Source organism: Oryzias latipes, chromosome 17 (genome assembly GCF_053564925.1).
Source record: "Oryzias latipes strain Hd-rR chromosome 17, Olatipes_Hd-rR_3.1".
Classification (NCBI taxonomy): Eukaryota; Metazoa; Chordata; class Actinopteri; order Beloniformes; family Adrianichthyidae; genus Oryzias; species Oryzias latipes.
In genome coordinates, this window is record NC_136253.1 from 32609510 (window position 1) to 32629727 (window position 20218).

The window sequence follows — 20218 nt, forward strand, 5'->3', positions numbered from 1 at the left end:
GGACAGATTCGAGAATGTGGCCTCAGACTTGGCACAAATATGGAAGACAGTCACGAAGTTGAATGTGGGCAATAAACAACAAGTCACGCAAATGTACACTTCACATGCAACATAGTTGGTGATTCACTTAAGTGTCTGGCTGAAATCGTATTCCCTTGGCTTTGGTTACCTCTGCCATCATTTTCTTTTTACAGCAGAGAGCAGACAAACACGAGCGGGGCTGAATGCAGGTTATCAATATAATACTCACAAATTACACCATGCAGGGAGAATCCATGTAAACCACTTTCCCTGCCAACTTCATTTGAGACAATGGAAACCTTTTGGTCTCCCCTCCCTTTTGAGCCTTCAGAACACTGCTCCCTCCTTACGTCAGCTCCGCTCCCCCTATTAAAACAATATACCAAGTCTCTGTGTAAAATGCTATTAATGAGGGAAAAAAATGATTTTCGAGATGTGGCCTCGTCTCAGAGGTTTACGTGGACTTCTGACTCCGCATGAGTGGGCTGTAAAACGGCGACCGCCGACGTTGGTGGGACTCTCATGAGGAGCCACACGTTTCCTCCTACGGTAACTGGGCGCCTCTCGTCAAATGTCTTTCTGCCCACTTGCCGGGAAGGGAAGGGCTCCACGGAGATAACACGGTCACACACAGCGGAGGTTCCAGGAGCTGCAGAGGAACCAGCAATAGAGATATGAGAGTGGAGAGCAAACTGGGGCTCAAATCACCCTTTTCCTAAACACTTCCTTGTCAGTGTTTGGAGTTTTTTTTATTAAGGGAAAATTGTAAACAATACTTCATTTTGCTCTTTCCATTCAAATGACCTCCCATGCTTTTACCAATGAAATTATAAACTCGATGATATCTGACCATTCCTCTCTCCACACTTCTTATCTGAGAGCTGGAGAAGGTGAGAGAAAGGTCTCAAATCAGTTTGTTTTACTTGGTCCAAATGATAACAGAAATGTAATTCAAATATGCAAACAAAAGATTTGTCCTCAGGGTCTGCTAACACCCATGTGTTTATGTTTTCTGACTTTTTAAAGCACTAAATTAGCTAAATGTTTAAAATTCCACAAAATGCAGATCACTGCATAATAATCCATGAGGTGATGGAGAAATCTGAAATGCCGTGTTATCAAATGCAATTATTGATTATATTACAAAGCCAATAAAAAGTAGACTTATAATTATGGCTAATCTGTTTCATAGCATGAACATTGATGTGCACTGAGTTAACACCATCTTTTTTAGACATTTAAGACATTTGACAGGTTTCAAGTTGCTTTAACTTCTAATTGCTCAACACCTTTCCAAGCTTTTGTCAAAATCAGCACAGTCCAAAATGTTTTGTCTCATGAAGACTTAGGATCTAGAAACGAGGGAATAATTATTATAATTAGTCTAAATCCTGTTGTTCCAAACTCTTGACAATAGAAAACCTTAATTTAAGACAAGAAAACCCCTAAAATTTCATTGTAATTTTTGGTTCGATTTGAAGGATGTTATTTTGAAATGTAAAAAAATTCAGACTGGCGTTTATTTTCATTATTTTGAAACATTGAGTGCTTTTAAGATTCTCATGACAGTATTTTCTTGTTGCTGTAATAAAAATGAACTACAGTTAGGCTCGTAAAAACTAAAAAACTGCAAATCATTTGCTTAAAACTAAAAAAGAAATACTTCTTATTGGGCTGCATGAAAATAAATGTAAAGCAATTCTATCTAACAATTAAACTTTTAAGCGTATTTTTCTATTTTTGAAATCTTGTGTGGCAAGTACTAGTATGTGTTTTGATTATAAGTTTTAAATATTGCTCATTAGATGGACATATATTTTTTTCTAGTGATTTTCTATCAAAGTTTAGCGTTCTTTTCCTATTTTCAGGGTAGCTCTTTTTGCAGTGTGACACAAATTGATTATTAAAAAAATCCTGCAAATATGCTTGTTGGATTCTGGTTATTAATGTCACCCAGACAAGCATCTGCTGATCATCTTTAAATGAGTCGTGCTCTCTTACTGGATTTATTTTTCACTTTAGGTAAAGTTTCGCTCAAAGAAAAACATTTTTTGTTTTATTTTTGGTGATAAAAAGTTTTACTTTAAAGATGAGGATATTTATGCTTTAGTAAGCAGGATTTTTGGTTCTTAATTTATAGAAGTTTATTCGTTCTTTGGCCCATTCAATTGACCATTTTTCATAACTTCTGACCTCTCAGTTCTGATTGTGGGCTTAAGTGACTGAAAGTGCATAAAAACAAAACCTTTTGCTCAGATAGTCTTCCTCGTTCCCTTGTTTCCTATTCTCAAACACTTTAAACAAACTTGTTCCTTTATTTTGTTTTTATTTTTAAATATTTTGCAGCTTTTCTGAATTTTTGATTGATTACTCTCAACATTTAATTGATAACTTTATAAAAAATATAGTTTTCTAATTCTGCCCTGTTTTTTTTTTGTTTTTTTTGTTTTTTACAAAACCACTACAGCACCAAAGAGTGGCCTGAATCGTGAAATACTGTACACATTTAAATCTAAATAAGCCGAGTGACAGCTGGTTTACGGTTACAAATGACGTGTTTCACTTTTGAATCACACCATTCAAACTCAGATCACATGAAGGGAAACAGAGGTGGAGAAAAGTCACATAATTCTAAAAGCTTAGCGAAAATAAGGCGTTACAGCTGCAAACTCAACAAAACTAAATAGTTATGAAGAAATCCATTTCTACTTTAGTTCGTTTGGTTTCTCTGATGATTTTCACTAAACATAATCTATTTGATTTATCTTTCTTCATTAAAAGTAAAATATGAACTGAGAAAGATTGAAAAATATCAAAATAAAACATACAATTCTGGACTTTATTACACATGATTCCCATATATTTATGTTTTTAGCTAACTTATAGTAATCCTTTTATTCTAAATGTTACTATTTTGAGGAATAAGGTTTAACTGGTTTAATATTGAACTAAGAGAAAATATGTGAAATGTACAAAACAGAAATGTGCTAACTTCCTGTTCTAGCATCCAAAAAGGCTATGAGTGTTTTAGTCACAGATGTGGTAAATTTAAAAACTCTAGACATTATAAATCTCTGATCCAGTGAGATATTTCAGCCACATACCAGGTTAGACCGAAAGATGAATTTTGTGTTTGGGGTTATTGATGGAGTTAGCAGGCCTCGCAGTTCAAAGAACTGTTTTGAAACAAAGGAAAATGGAAACTGACCTGACCTGGCTTTGTAGCGTGAAATTGCAAGCAAGCCACATGTGTTTTTGTTCATCTCCTCCACCTTGAGGTTTGGGAAGATGGAAGACACAACACGCGATGCTGCAATAGACATGCTAAAGGCCACCTTGCAGTCTTTTATCTCTTCAAGAAGAAAAGTTGCAATAATGATTTCTACATTTACAGCACGCCTGCTCATGATCACAGCATGCTGTTGCTCGGGGACGACGCAGACACATGGGTTATTATTTGAGATCTGGAGAACGTTTCACGAAAACATTCATGGGTGAAACTTTTCATACTATCATTGACAGATTCTCCCCAAGTGACTCCTCTGACACTGTGTCCCTTTTCACAGTTAGAAGTGTATGTTGAAAAATAAATAATATTATCCCACTGGAGGGATGGTGAAAAACCCTGGAAACACGATGCTGACAATGCTAGTAGTTGACAGTAGATCCTTTAGTTCCCCGTTGAGATCAAACGAGTGCTGTCTTGCACTGAATCCCCTTAAGTTTTTCTTGATAAGAGCTGCTGATAAATGCTTTCCTCTTTTGAAAGGTTCCAGTCCCCATTCGGATAAGAGAAACACTTTTAAAAGCGGCTCCTTCATTAACACACGCTCAAGCTTGTAAACAAAGCACTTGTGTTTCACCCGAGAGGTCTTTACTTACACAATGAAAATGGGTCAGGACAGACATGCAGAAAGCTGGTTTAAGAATTATCTCTATTTTGGCCTGCATCAGTGGCGGTTCTACACTACCCGGCCGAGTAACCCCCCCCCCCCGCACACACACAATTTTGACTACATCCTTTTGTCTCTATCTCTACGTAACATTTTAGACAAAATGCATGAATTTTATAACTCATATTGCAGGGGTGTCCAACTCAGTCGCACAGGGGGCCTAAATTAAAAACAAGCTTTAGGTTTTCGGGTCGAACAAGATAAACAGTAATTCAACACACTAAAGCTACACTTTTAAACCTTTTGAATCTTTAAAACTGAACTTTTTGGACATAAATATGAATAAACAGACAGGAATATTAATCCAGAATAAATCAAGTTAAACCTTAAATAACGTATAATATATTGCTCTCCATAAAAATATATTCTCTCAAAATTATACAAATATGCTGCGGAACAAAACAAACAAAGCCAGGAAATATTAACAATAACAAAACAAATCAAATCATTCTGTTGTTTTTTGCTCTTTTTTCATTTTTTCAGCGCTGGACTCCTGGGATCAGTTTTTTCAATAAGTTCATTTCTTCATTTGATTTTTTTTTTAAAACCTGTTATTGTGAATATCATTTTTAAGTCTTATAAAACATTAAAAACTGAGTCATAGAACTCATCAGTGGATCTACTCCAAAAATATAATATAATAGAAACTAATAAAATAAAATGTATAACACCAACAGTAAAAATCCTCCATAAAACCTCAAAACATTAATAAACTAATGATCTATTGTTTATTTATGATCTCATAAAATCCAGCTTTTTTCCTGCATTTCCTGCTGTCTTTATGTCAAATACTGACACCAACTAAACCACAGAAAACACACGTCACACGACACATAAAAATAATTTCAACAGTTAGTCAATAATGACAGTATTAACATGAACTGAGTGATGCAACAGCACGCGATGATCCAGGTGTTGCGCAACCGAGGCTGTGTTCGTGCCCCTCGCTGCCTGTGCCCACTACCCCTCCCCTTTTCATTCTCTAAGACGGGAGCGTGCAGCTGCGGGGGGGGGGGGCAATTTACTGGTTTTAGGCCGATCCAAAGTCTGTGTAATAATAGAAAATAGAAAACCGATAGTAGCGCATTTTTTATTGTTACACGGGGATGCCGCCCGCCCCCGATTGAAATTTGCGCCCTGGGCAATTGCCATTATTGCCTGTGCCTAAAACTGCTACTGGCCTTCATAACATAAAAAAGGCTGCAGAAGTAAAAAAAATAAAACATATACTAAACAACTTACAATGTTATAAAAGCTAAGTGGGTTTTCTAAAACAAGGGCTTTTTTTCCCTTTCTTTTACATTATTTTGCAGAGAACCAAGACTTTTTTTTAAATATATTTTAAAGATGTTAAAGAAACATGTGTTTTTGGTGTTTTTCTGATAATGGTGGACATATATACAGAGATTTAAGATCAAAATTGCATTTCTTTTCTTCAATTCATTGTGAGTCAGGAGCAGACAAAAATTGTTGTTTGAAAAAGGTTGTACTTGTGACGTAGAAAATGCAATGGTTATGTGCTAGCTAAATAGATTTAAAAAATAGTTAAGGTTTTCCTCGTCCACGGAGGAATCTGGCTCAAAACTGAACGGTTGGATAGCTCCAATATTGCTCGCCTTTTTCTTGGACCACTAATGTTTGGCTACATCTCTCGTTAAATCCTGTCTCCTTTCTCTTCTCCCATCAATTACCAACATTATTCACTCCTCTCTCATGTCTGGTATTGTTCCACATTCTCTAAAAGTCGCCTCTATAACTCCAGTTTTGAAAAAACCTGGTCTTGACCCAAATAACTTTAATAATCTTCGCCCAATCTCTAATTTACCTTTCATTTCCAAAATCCTTGAAAAAACTGTTGCTCTTCAGCTCCGTGCTCATCTTTCCAGTAACAACATCTACGAACACTTTCAATCTGGTTTCCGCCCACTCCATAGTACAGAAACAGCTCTTTTAAAAATCACAAACGACCTCCTCTTAGCTTCGGACTCCGGTTCACTGTCCATTCTAATTCTCCTTGATTTAACTGCTGCTTTTGACACCATTTCCCACAATATTCTTATTCACAGACTTCAAACTATTGGTATTTCTCACACCCCTCTGTCCTGGTTTTCTTCATACTTATCAGACCGTAGTCAATTTATCCATATTAAACCTCATATGTCAAACACCTTCACACTCTCTGCTGGTATTCCCCAGGGCTCAGTCCTAGGTCCCCTTCTCTTCATCATTTACATCCTCCCTCTTGGTTCTCTCTTCCATAAACACAACATTAATTTCCATTGCTATGCGGACGACACCCAGCTCTACATTTCTACGAAACCCTCCTGATCACTTCCTCCTTCCTCCCTTACCCTCTGTCTGCAAGAAATCCATTCCTGGTTCTCTTCAAATTTTCTGCAACTCAACAGTTCCAAAACTGAAGTCCTCCTTGTAGGCACTCCATCCACTATTTCCAAATCCAATAGCTTCTCCATCTCTGTCAATGACTTCTCTGTTCTTCCCTCCCCCCAGGTAAAGAGTCTGGGTGTCATCCTCGACAGCTCACTTTCGTTCCAATCTCATATTAATAACATCACCCGTTCTACTTACTTTCATCTTCGCAATATATCTCGTCTCCGCCCTTCTCTCACACCTCATACAACTGCTGTACCTGTTCATAGTCTTGTCACTTCTAGGATCGATTATTGTAATTCCCTCCTGTTTGGTTTGCCCAATAAAACACTCAAAAAATTGCAGCTTCTTCAAAATTCTGCAGCCCGCATTATCACCAGGACCCCGTTATCCCACCACATCACACCAGTTCTCCAAAACGTACACTGGCTTCCCATAAAACAAAGGGTTAGTTTCAAGATTCTCCTCATCACCTTCAAAGCACTCCATAACCTGGCTCCACCCTACATTTCTGACCTTCTTCACATTTCCATTCCCTCCCGATCTCTCCGTTCCACTTCCTCTCTCCAACTCCATGTCCCACCTGCCCGTCTTGCCACCATGGGGGGCAGAGCTTTCAGTCGCTCTGCCCCTCAGCTGTGGAATTCTCTTCCTCCAGATTTACGGAACACCGACACACTGCCACTATTCAAATCCAAACTCAAGACCCATCTCTTCAAACAATCATACAGTTAATCCATTCAGTTATCGCAACCTCATTTGTCTGTTTGTCTGTTTTTCTATCCTATAATTTTTTATGTATCTATCTTAAATGTTTTTTTTTTTTTTTTTTACTATGTCTTTATGTTTACTCATGTTTTACTCTGATAATTTCTTATTGACGTTTTATTCTGTTTTTCTTATTTTAACCTTGTACAGCGACCTTGGGTGACCTGAAAGGCGCTTGAAATAAAATTTATTATTATTATTATTATTAAGAGAGTTAGGGGCTTTAAGCTAGCGGGAGACCGTACAACCGATATGTGACGGGAAGTGGGGTCGAGCTTTCTCTGCGCCAGTGGATCCAACCACAACACAGACGCAAATTTCCAATGAACTCCTGCTGCTCTGCAGAAATCAGAAAGTCCTAGAAAACGGCATAATCAGAGCTGAAAGACCATTTTGAAAACAGAACAAAAGATGATTGGAGTGGGTCTTTGAGCTGAGTTATAAAACTGATTTAAAAAATAAATAAATAAATACTGCAGTTGGTAAATAATGTGTGAATAAAGTTCTGCTTTCTTTTTTTGTTTTACTAAAAATCAATTGTTGCACTGCGGCTTATTGCAACAACCACGCTCAGCTGCTTGAAAACCACAACTATCTGAAATATTTAATTTTATGGAGATTAACATTTTTCATAGTTAGCAACCTTCATCTAGTGTAAAATGAAAAGTGAGCTCTATCAGACAGACCCCTCACTGTTTTCAGTCAGACGCCATCAAAGTGAAACTTAATGCGGCAGAAATGTGAAATGATTTATCTTCGTTCTGAACAGAAACAACATCCTTACAAGCTTTTGCTTGACAAAAAAAGCTTGTTAAACAAGGACATTCCTTTAAAATATCATTGATTTTATTGTCACTGATTCTGCTTAAGGGATTTTTTATTTCCTTTTGGAAGCTACATGCAAACTTGAAATGTTTTTTTAGATTAAATTATACATTTTATTCAATGACTATTTACAAGTTTTAAATTCCAAATAACAGAAGAAAAAAAAATACATAATTTACTGTTTGTTTAGTTTGCTCCCCCCCGCCTCCGGGGTGGGGGGTAGGGGGGTGGGGGGCTACTTGGCAGTGGCCCACTCCCATGGTTGCCACATGGAATTGGACCGATCCCCTCTTGGTTATATTTGCACTTTAGACATTTAGACATGTCGATTCCTTGGAAGCATCTATTTAACACAAGAAAGTGTGACTTCATCTATAAACGTTTTATTTCACTTTTTTCTGCACTGTTCCCTTTGTTCAGGATAAAAAGTAGTAAATTACAGCCATTAGAGTTTGGGGAAAAGCCTTTTAATTTGTCCACTGGTTTTAAAGCATTCCTGGCAGTTAAAATAAACGTAAATGCTTAAATATGTAAATACTTATAACATGAAAAGGTGTAAATACTTTTCTAAATTTAAGTCGGAACAGTAGCTGATATAATACGTTTTCATTGAAACAAAAATATAAACTTTAAATTGAATTTGCATTTGGTTCAGCCAGGTTTGTTGTTCTGTGTCAGAATAAGACGCCAGGAAATGGAAAAGTAAAAAACTGAGAAAATAAGAGCATGCGATCAACCTCCACCTGACTTGGAGCAGCACTGTTCATTTTACACTATTCTGATGTCAGATGCTTGTGGGGCTTTTTTTCTTTTCCTTCCAGTCAAAAGATCTGAATGTGGGTATTTTTCTTACTTTACATTCCTCTTCTGTTTTCAGTTTTGCATTCTGTGTTTCAGCTGTCCACCAAAGTTATCCACAACCACTTTCATGTCTTCAGCCTGGAGCCTTTGCCTCTGCAGTCAGAAAGATAAATGCGTCTGCTGTGGGCAGCATCATTATTAATAAAATGCGACATCATTGCGTGGTGTGCTTAACGATAATCAGGCCTCTCTCTACTACACTCAATACAATCCAGATGTCCGTTTGATTAAAGGCTTAAATGAGACTAGAGAGCGGGAGAAGGGGGAGGCAGAACCCAGGTCAAGCCCTGTGTTCTCTAACAAAGATTTACACAGCTCTGTTAAATAAAAACCTCTCCACAACAACGCTCCTACTGGATTCCTCCACGATGGTAGTCACCTGCAGGCTTACATGATGATCTATGTGAAAATTCTTGTGTAATTAAATATTCTCCCTTCTGCTAGACATTACATGTTTCATGCCTTACTAACTGTGGGAAATGAAGGTTTCAGGACACAGCTGGAAACAGATTGAGAAGGCTTGTAATCAACCATTTTACCCATAATAACAGCCCAGTTACCCCCAAAAGGTGATTTCTTTTTTAATTATGCTCTTTCAGGCTTGCCGTCCATCACCATGTTCTAGGAATGCATGTCCTTCCACTTGAGACGGTTTGAAAATGTTATAAACATGGCGTCACCCTTCATAACATTTCACCCTATTTAACAGTTCCTATTATATTTGATACATGCATATCTGAGACCGCTGTGTCATTAGCATGATCCAAACTTTCCCTAAAAACCCATTCTGTATTCTGGGTTTTCTATCATGTAGTGCAGTGGTCCCCAACCATTGTCCAGTTTAATATCAGAAAATATTGTCACAAGCTAAAGTGGCCGGCTGATTTCTTTTAGCTTACAGTTTTGCTTATTGTTTGAGGGTAAAGCTTATCTTAGTCCTCTGTAAAAATATCTGCAGCTGCTTAAAGTCCCCCAATGTCAATAAAAATAAAATGTTTGCAATGGTGTTTTGAGTTTTCAACCAAGATCCCACAACCTAAATGTCTTAAAAAGCCACATTTCATGTCTATCGGAAGCTTCTGTTTCCAAAATCTTCTCTATGTGGGCGTGGCCATTGGTGCTGAGCTGAGTAGCCCCGCCCCGCAATCGGTGGGGGCCCTGACTGGTTGGGCTGCCTCGGACCTGTCAGAGGCCGACCAGAGCTCTCGCGGGGCGGCGCTTAGGTGCGGGGGCCTAGGGGACTGGCTCTCCTTACGATGGGGCCCCCTGGGCTGGGGAGACCAAGGCCAGGGGGGGTCTGTGGGACGGTTGTTTCACCAATCGGGGATCAGTCTGCCAGATGTCCCCGAGCAACCCTCCTTCCTCTTACAACCACTTATTAGGGTGATAGAGGGGTCAACCAGCAATGCGCCTCCAGAGGGGGAGCTACTTGGCAGTGGCCCCCCTCCTATGGTTACCACATGGAATTAGGCCCCTCCCTTCTTGGTTATAATCACTGGGAGCAATCAAGTGAAGTCCTCTCAGTGCCCTACCTGCCATTTTTAATTGCACTCTTTATTACTGATCATCTGTCCCCTACCCCATCCCTGGTGGGGGGAACCAGGCCCCCAGCAACGGAGGCAGTGTGCCTTGGGTGCTGGCCTCCAGGGCCGGGCGGATCCCCGCCATTCATCTGGCGGGAACATGAACCAGGGATCATACCACATCTGAGCCGGGGGGTGTCCATCTCCTTGTGGTGCCGATTTTGGTCCTTGCCCTCGAGCGCTGGCCATCTCCAAAATTCCCACTGTGGATGAGCCTGGTCAGGCAATGATTACTATGCCCTTCAGGGGCCACCACCTCATGGGCGGAGGTGGGCGGCCCCTGTCTTGCTCTCTCTTTAGATTTAAACTTATTTTTTCCAAAGACACCGCAGACATCCTTGGCTGTCAACAACTGAAGTCATCAGGCAGAAAGGCTCACCTTTTGGAAAAATAAAAAATAAACATATGAATATAAATCTCTAAATAAATCTGTCTCTTGCCAACTAAGTCCACCTTGTTTGTTTGTTTGTTTTCCTTCTGGTTTTCCCCCAGTGTTTAATCCATTCTGGCCTCAAAGAGACACAGACAGTTTGGACCTCCTTCAACCTGAACTGCCACATAAAATGACTCACCTGATGCAAACTGGGCGTGATCGCCCTCAGCTCAGATTTTCCCCCAACCGACTCTCACAGGAGTAAAGGCTGAAGCTGAAGCACAAACCCACCCAGCTCGTCTAGGTCCACTTGTTTTTTTTAACAGTACACAGCTCATGCAAGACAAACAGAGGGTTTAAAAAATGAGTATGACTGACAACTTACTTGGTTTATTCTGATGTGACTTTCTAGATGTTGTGATATTTTCCATTTATTCTATTAATGGGGTAAGTGGAGAACCCTAGTTTGTCTTATTCGCTCTGACTGTGCAGGTACCAGACAAACGTGCAGCCCCATGTGAAGACTGCTGGGAAACTCCCTTTTCTGTTGGTTAAGCTCTCACATTCTTGGTGCAGGAGTACAGGGGAAGCCACCACTCAAAGGCTGAGCCTCTGTCAGGGGCTGCGATGATGCTATCTCTTGCTGTAAACTTGATGGATGCCACGCATTGCAAGCTGCAAGGTCCTGCAAGGGTGGAGGGGCCATGGGAGACCCTGAACCACTTACACAGGTGGTGGGGTGGGAGGTAAAATATGGCCCTAAGTAAAAACTTTAGCAGTTTCTTGGGTCAGGAATTGTGAGACCTGCGCGTCCATCAACTGTGTTTGTTTTAGCAATTATTTGTTGTTTTTTTCCTGGCTGACTGATCTGGAAAGTTCCAGGGTTGGAAAATAATTCATCTTTTCTATTATTTAAAACAGCTGGCCTGCATGATATCTATTTAAATGTAAATTAGGTGACTTTATTGTTATTGAAAATGGAAAATTTGACTAAAAATCAAACCTGACTATTGCAAAAATATGAGTTTAGACTAAATTATTGCATACTTCCACACTAGCTACTTTAATAGGTATTTCATATTTGAACAACCAATGGAATCCAGCAATTCTTTAATGTCTCTTATTTTTAACGAAAAAGTAAAAATTTGCACAAAAATAATTAGATTTTTCCTTTTTTTTTCTTTTACATATTAAAAACAAATCTAGTGTCTGTAACACATTTTTAAAAAGCAATTGTTTTATATTAATTCTTCAAATTAAATTTATCTTCATTTGCTACCATCTCTTTGTTTTAATCTATTTATCCTAATATAAAAAATGTAAAAAACCTGATAAACAAAATTGTCAGTAGGACAAAGGTTTTTATTTTGACATCTTTTGATGTTCTACAAACCAATGCCACTTTTCTGTATAAAAGATGTCCAAACTAAACTCTGTAAAACCAAATATTTAAAGCTGAAAATGATTTGCATGTGTTTGTCTGCCAAATATTTGAACAACAACAGCGTTTTTACAAAAGATTCAACAGAACCAAATGATTCAAAGCTGCAAAACACAACAAATACTTTTATCTTTGTTTAGATATCTCAAGTGTATCTTATCGGAAAGGACTTCTGCTTTCTAAACAAGGCCAAATCTCTTTTTCCTTTCTATTCCGAAGAGACAGACAAAACAGTCGGCTGCTCTCAAAATGTCTGTCATCTGTTTGAAGTTTATCTAAACACCATATGTATTTGCTTTCTTCAGGACAGCAAACGACGATTCTCTCAGTCCACTTATCATGGATTCCCTCCACCGGTGCACATGTTATTTATTATGAAATGACACCTCGCTGTCCAGAGAGTCTACCGCGGTGGCCATGATTCATGCAGACTGACTATGAGACACAGGAAAACCATTAACAATCCTATCAACATCGCTGGAGTTTGTGTGTAGAAAAAATGGAATAGGTCAGTGAGAAGCTTCTTTTTAAGCCTGTTCAGGCAACCCAAACTGAGACACCGTAAACTGTTTGAAATGAAATAGAATAACAGGACTTCAGAAAGAACTGTTTTTGATAAACACCTAAATATGGTTTTCTTTTTCTATTTTTTTCTGACCTGCAGAAAAAATAACTCTTTTTTTGGACAGATTGTGTTGCTGCAATTGGAGCTCTGTACTCTTTTAGGGAAACCAGGTATATACCCCTTTAGTAACTAAACTTGGTTTCAAGATTTTTATTTTTCGTTTTTTATTTAGCTTTGGAGATTTACAGAGAGGATTTAGGAAAACCTGGGTTGGAGAGAAGAAGGAGGGCAAAGAGGAAAAGAATACTTCATATCAGAAAAAAAGAACAAACATCTAAATAGACAACAAATGTTGCTTTAAGCTTAATTTCATCGAGATCATGATAATTATTTAGAGAAGGACTGCATTTTTGTGCACACCCACAGTCTTAAATGCCCACACATTTATTCTTTGCACAAACCTGCACACACAAATATTTATGCAGATTTAAACAAAAAACTGTATACACTGTGTGCACAAACGTACTCACATGAATGCATCCATATGTCGTACCTCAGACGTGCAGAGAAAAATCTGTTTGAGCAGAGGTGAGCAGGCAGGTGTATTCAGGTGAGTGTGAACGTCCTAGATCATACTGGAGAGACAACCAGTCGCCGGAGCCCAGAGAGCATCTGGATGCTTGGGGTCCATTCAGCCCCAGATTCAAGGGATGTCATCATCTAAGAAAACTGGATTTAAAATGGAATAAAAAGATTCACGTTTCTTCCCCAAACATGGAGGCTGGAGTCCCAGCACACAAGAGATATGCATGCAGCAAACAAAAAGAAGCCAGTGGGTACATCTGAGTTGTAGAAAAACAACTTTTGCGTCATAGAAAATACACGCAGATGTGGTGCCAAATGAATTGAAATTACTCCAGATGCAACATCCAGAATGCTGTGATGAGGAAACTGAATTCTGGGGGCTTTGAAACTTGAATTAAGTGATAAATGTACTTTTTGGATTTTTTAGTCTTCAAATGCACCGAGATACACATTCAGGCCTTTTTGAAAACCCGGCATGGACATATGATTTTCTCTTTCCTCCCTACAGTTTACTGATAAATACCAGGTGTTCTACGTTTCATATTCCTTTCCAAAGATAAAGGCTTCAATCCCAAAAAAGAAAGAAAAGAAAAAAAACTCATTATGGTCTTTCTATAGAAGAGCTGACTGAACTTTCTAAAAGTCATCAGACTTTTTGGGGATAAGGAGGAAGAAAATTATCATTTTCCAAAAGACGAAACAGTTCCATGTGGTTCTCACATGTGGTATTGACGCTCAGACAATTTATACCAGTTGGAGAAAAGGAGTCAGGAATTTGTTTTTGAGACGGCAAAGGCAGAGAGTGCACTGGACAAACCGAATGAAAAGGGTCCACATGAAAGAATTTGCACAGATAGTGAGCAGATAAGATGGAAAGAACGACTGGCTTTGTTCACTGCCTGATGGGAGTCTCTTCAAAATGTCCCAGTGTGGTCTGTAGCATTCACTTCCCAAAAAATGCTTGAAAAATGTAGGCTGTAGATCTAGTCATAGCTGTTTGGAGGGAATCCTAAAGCTGTCACACTTTGTCATTTTGATGTTCGAAGGATACTAAAGCTGTCTTTAGATTTAGGACATCTTACCGTGAGCGTTTTCAAGATGTTTATCTGCGATCTTTTTTAGACATTTTTTGTGGAAATGTATGAAGTTCCAAGGAACTTTTTTTTGACAAAAGTTCATACTAAGTGTGAGGATGATGCTTTCAGACGTACATTTTTTGTTTTAGTCTCAATTTTTTTTATAAGCTTTTCTTTTTAATCCATGGCACCACTTAATTTGGCATTGCCTTGATGCGGGAAAAACATTGAAGAATTTTTTTTTAATTTTTTTTATGTAATACGAAATAAAGTCAGGCATATTGGGGTTAAAGACAAAGAAATACGAAAACTCACAAACAGAAGAGCAACACTGCAATGTGCATTTAAAACACAGTTAAGATAAATACATTAAAAAAAATTGTATGATCATATAGTATTGTATAGTAGTGATGGACAATTCCACACTTTTAAGATTTGATACCATTTACTTTTTTATATAAAATCTTCTTGACTTTTTTCTGTGATCACTTTATGTGACTTGTATGTGATAATTATACAATATTTTATGTGTATGCTCATAAGTAGTCAAGAAGATGGAAAAACCCTCAATATTTTTTCTTTATCTTAATAACTCTTTATCTAAAATGGATTTCTACATGTCTTTGATTTGTAATTGTTTCATTGTATTATTCCATTACTTTTAAAGCTTGAAATAAGCCACTAACTCTAATCAAATTATTTTTTCCACCTTTAATTGGACATGTTTTGGTGTGGTTGTTGTTTGTGTTTACTCTCTTAAACATATATACACATAAACACACACACACACATATATGTATAGAGAGAGAGAGAGAGAGAGAGAGAGAGAGAGAGAGAGACGTTCTCAAAATATGACAATGCACAAACACAGTGCCTCTATACCTCAAATTCAGGTCATAAAATAAATACCAGATGTGCACATTTTTACTCTCTGCTGTTAGAGTTGTAGTTTAAATCCTCTAAAAAATGTTTTATGAAGAGTTTAGTCAAGTGAAATGAATCCTGTCCCATTAGAAAGAACTGTGAACTAGGTTTACATCTGAATTCCTGTGAAGTCTGTGTCACTCTTCTTTATAATCATATTTAACATTTTAATCTGATTAAGCATGTACAATACAAGCTTACGCATGTGTGGTCTCCCACTCTAAACCCCCCACCCAAATCCTATTATGACCCTTTTAATTACAGGATAATACCAGTGGGATATTGTATCATTATTGTTGCTAATATTCCTGATTGACATTGGAGTCACATGCTTTTCTTTTGTGATGTCTTTTCACTTTTGGGAAGCCAAACATGTAGACAGAGGCGGCTACTGTTTCTGCACGGCTGTATTTTTATAGAAATTATAGAAATCCTGCACGCAGGCTTTTGGCAGCAAATTGTCAACAGCTACAGTGAGCACATGAAGAAAAACAACAGCTGTATTTCCACACTTTGCTACCACATTCAGGTGTCTTCTTCTGTAACTGTAGCTCCCCTAAAATCCTAATTTGCTTGACTTTTGTTATTTTATCCCTGATGTTGGATAAAACGCTTTCTTGTTCAAGGAAAGCAGACACAGGGAGGTCTGAGGAAACCCGGCATCAGAAGGTGTGAAAGAGGAGGACAGATGTTGTGCTGTCTCCGATGGTTAGGTCACTTTGATGGCTTTGACCTCATGAACACGAGTCAGCAGGACTCTCACAGCCAACAGGTCATAAATTTGGGCCTGGGATCTCGAGGCAGACATTACCAAAATGGCATGACCTAATGATCTGGCAAGCTGCACGTGGTGTAAGAGACTATTTTAGAATGATGGATTTTTAAAAAGCTGAACAGACACAATAATTATTACACAAATATTGTCAAGGAATTGTGCAGACATATAAATTGAAGACAAACTTTGAAAGCGAGAGCTGACCGTGACCTTTCAGTCTTTCCTGATAAGTTGTGACAATCCAAAATACTGTAACACACTGCCCACTGCTGGCAGGTATGCAGCAGCATCACACCACCCATTTGTCAGCCCCGTGGTGTTATGCTGAGGTCTGCAAAGTGTGAGTTTTTCTCTCCTCAGATGATAAGACTGATGGAAGATCTTCTCTGTTGTTTTGCAGAGCGACTATCAGTGATCACATCCCCATACAGGTTAGGCAATTCCAGTCCTAAAGCCGCCTGCAGGATTTATTAGAACCAGATGAGCTGTACTCCCTTACAAGCTCAGTCGAGTCGAAAAAACATTGGGCTGGCTTCTCCCAGGCCTGCTTTGGGGGAATGGAGAGTGGCTGGTCCACCCATTTCCTTTCCTTGCCCTTCCCAGGCATGTCAGAGAGGAGCCAAGCCAAAAACATCAAACCTTCAGTGGCTTTTGGACAGGCTACGATTCGAACAGTGTGGTAATTACGGATGGCAAGAGGGAAGGTGTGTGGTAGGGAGCAGGGGGTGCCAGGCGGAATTATCGCGCCAAAAGTTCAAAAGGAGCCACAACCGAGCCAAAAGAAAATAAACAAACAGATTACTAAAAAGTATTAGCACCATTTTTTTTCTCTGTCAGCCATATTACTCTGTCCCAGAAAAAAAAAAAAAAAAACTTTGATGGTCTTTGATGATAAACCCATATTATGTCACAGGAGTGTAAATACAGGGAGTGACAGTAAGCATCAGCAGCCACTTAATCTACTGTTTTTCATGTCTTTAAGGAGTCATTTTGGACACCGTATCTTCTTGTCTTTTAGAAAAGCCTAATTTGTTGCCATCTGCAGTTCACACTTGTCATTATATCTAATTCACTTCTGTGCAACGCTTGGTTTTTATTGGCAAGCCAAACTTTTGGCAGCCAAACGCTGTGGTCCTGCAGTCAGAATGTTCTTGGCAGAAGTTTCCTCTTCTTTAGACCTGTTCTTTAAGCATATGTTAGCTCAGTGCTACACTAGTGTCAACATAACTACCAACACAGATTGGGTTTAACTCGAACTGCACGCCTGTCACCTTAAACTCTGAATTAACTGCTCCGACCTAAAAGAAAAACAACGGTCAATTAAAGACCCACGCCGATGGAAATTGTTTTTTTGACATGTTCTTGTTACACATTTTTTTAAAAATGGAGGATGTATAATAAGAAATTTTGGATCATTAATACATTTCTGAATATTTTTTCATTCAAATCATTTTTAATCAGAAACATTTCAATGCATTGTAGACGACTAGATCTATGTACGTCTTTGTTTTCCTCGTCTGAGCTGAAATCTGGATCCGAACTGTACAGCCACATAGGAGTCGCCATTTTTGTTGCACCGCTAATGTTAGGCTAGGGGTGTGAAGGTTTGTAACCCTTGTGCTATCTTAGATGACCCCACCCTTACATTGACGTGTTCTCCCTACCATGACAAAGGTGGATAAAGGTGAAAAGATTTCATGTAATCCATGGACACCAGTGAAGATCACAAATCATTGAAGAAAAAAGGTTCAGAGCACTGTCTAGTGGGTCTAGATGACCCAACTCCCAATGTTAAAGTGCCTAGGATAGCACAAGGGCTAAGCTGTCAGGAGAGCATGTAAACAGAGAGCTCTCAGCGTTGGGGAGCAGAAGGGGGGGCGGGGCGGAGATACTCCACAATTTAGAGGCAAGTTTCTAATGAACTCCTACCACTCTGCAGACACTATGACCTAGAAACAACACAGGTTTTTTGACTAAAAAGTGGCTACCGGTAAATTATAATTAAAAGACCACTGGGAACGCTTTGTAAATAGTTTAATTAAATGGCTGGAGTGGGTTTTCAAATAAATGTTTTGTTAACTTTCAGACTCCAAAAAGGGTAAAATAGAGTTTTGATGGATGATGGGTTAACAATATATTAGTATTTAACTATATTAACCAAAGTGATGCACAATATTTGACCTTTAAATCCTAAACTCAGATATCATCTCATTAGTCTACAATTATAAGGCTCCACTCATTACAAGAATATTAGAAGAGGTTTGTGGATGCAGGTAGCTGGTGTTTAAGTAGAGGATGAAGAAGAAAGGGTTAGATGAAGAAAGCTGATTCGCTGTGGCAACTCCTGAATGGAGAAGCTGAAGGAAAACAACCCATCAAAATAATGAAACTAAAACAATCATGGAAATTAAATATAATGAAAAAGAAGCCAGTGAAAGAAAAAAAGATGGTTTGACCACCAAATATTCATCAGAGGCTAAAAAATAACATGCAAATGTGACCCATGACTTGTGACCTATCAATGCTCTTTAAAAGGGACACTCTGATAATTAAACCCACTTAAAGTAATGGCTTCATGTTTTAAAATGTTTAACTAAACCAAATGGACTGAAAAGGCCTGAGACGTACCGTCTGTTTTCCCATTTTTCCACTTGTTCCTTTTTTGACATGAATTATGAACAATATTAGGCGGATGAAATCTACAGAGTGATTCACTTTCTCCAATTTTGGGGTGCAAGACACTGCCAGACTTTATTTGCTCATTAAGGGCTTTGCATTTGATCGTTCACAGAGAGCGGAAAGGATATTTCCAAACAGGTGGAGAAACTTATGAGCATGGGTGGATTTCCTGAGGAGAAGCAGAAAACAGAGCACAAAAACTGGGAAAGCAGCACAAGCCAGTTCCAAGGAGCTGGAGTTTTCTCCCGTTTGTAGTAAAGCAGTGGAATGATATAAAATTACACAATTTTGTTTTGGGTGGCCTTGCATAGGCCCCCAAAGAAAATATTAAAAAGCTCTGCTCAGAGGATGCCTAAACTTAATTCATTGCTTGAATGCAAGATTTTCCTAGCAGCAGTCGTATTTTGCCATGACAGGTGCATGCCTCAAAAGGATTGTGTTAGAGAAACATTGGCTCTAGCTAAAACTGATTTGTTATTTGAGCTCTTCAAATGAGAGTCTTCTGTTGAGAAACACAGATTGGGAAAGCAGATAGGTATCAAGACCAGACGGCAAAAGCATCCATCTCTAAATGTCAAGGACAAAAGCATGTCGGCGGATTGCAACCCTTTGTTGTGAATGATAACAAAGATTGGCAACAACATGATCGCCAATCACTTCACTGAAGTTTGCCAGGGTTTACATTTCCACACTTTGTTACCAAAACTTGCTTGATCTGTGTGCTAAGTTCAAGTTGGAGTTTAATGGTGCAATGTCCAGCAACAGGCGGCAGCCTGATAGGCCATGGCGATAACAGCCACTTAACAACTGAGGGGTCTAACATTTGGCTGTTCTTTGCAGCCAGAAATCCTGAACATAAGAACATTTTGGAACATTTGTCAATATATTTAAATGTTTCATATTTAGTGGAGAATGATAGAATTTTAACACATTAAGTTGTCATCTGAATGCTTATAATAATGCCTTGCATTTACATTATGTTTTTAATTTGGGTATTTAAAATGAGATGGGATGGAACGAGATGGGATAGGATGAGATCAAAAAAAGTTTTATTTTATCCCACTTCGTGAATCTCTGTGCCATTTTAAAGTACAGAAGTGCAAAAAGAATAATAATTAATTTATAATAATAATCATGCTATTCTTAAGCCTTTTATAGTAAACAATATATATGATAATATATTACCTTTGGCACAAAAAAGAACGATTTTTTAAATTAAATATTAGTAATTTTTATGAGTTTTTTTCCAACTCGGAAGTAAAACGACTTAATCTCTGAAGCTCCGCCTTTCGCTCCTTCTGGAAACCGCCCATTTCATGACATCAACCTACAGCCAGTCTCGGCATTGTGTCTGTGTCTCGCCCATGAAAGCAAACAACGTCCAAACTTTTGAAAAGA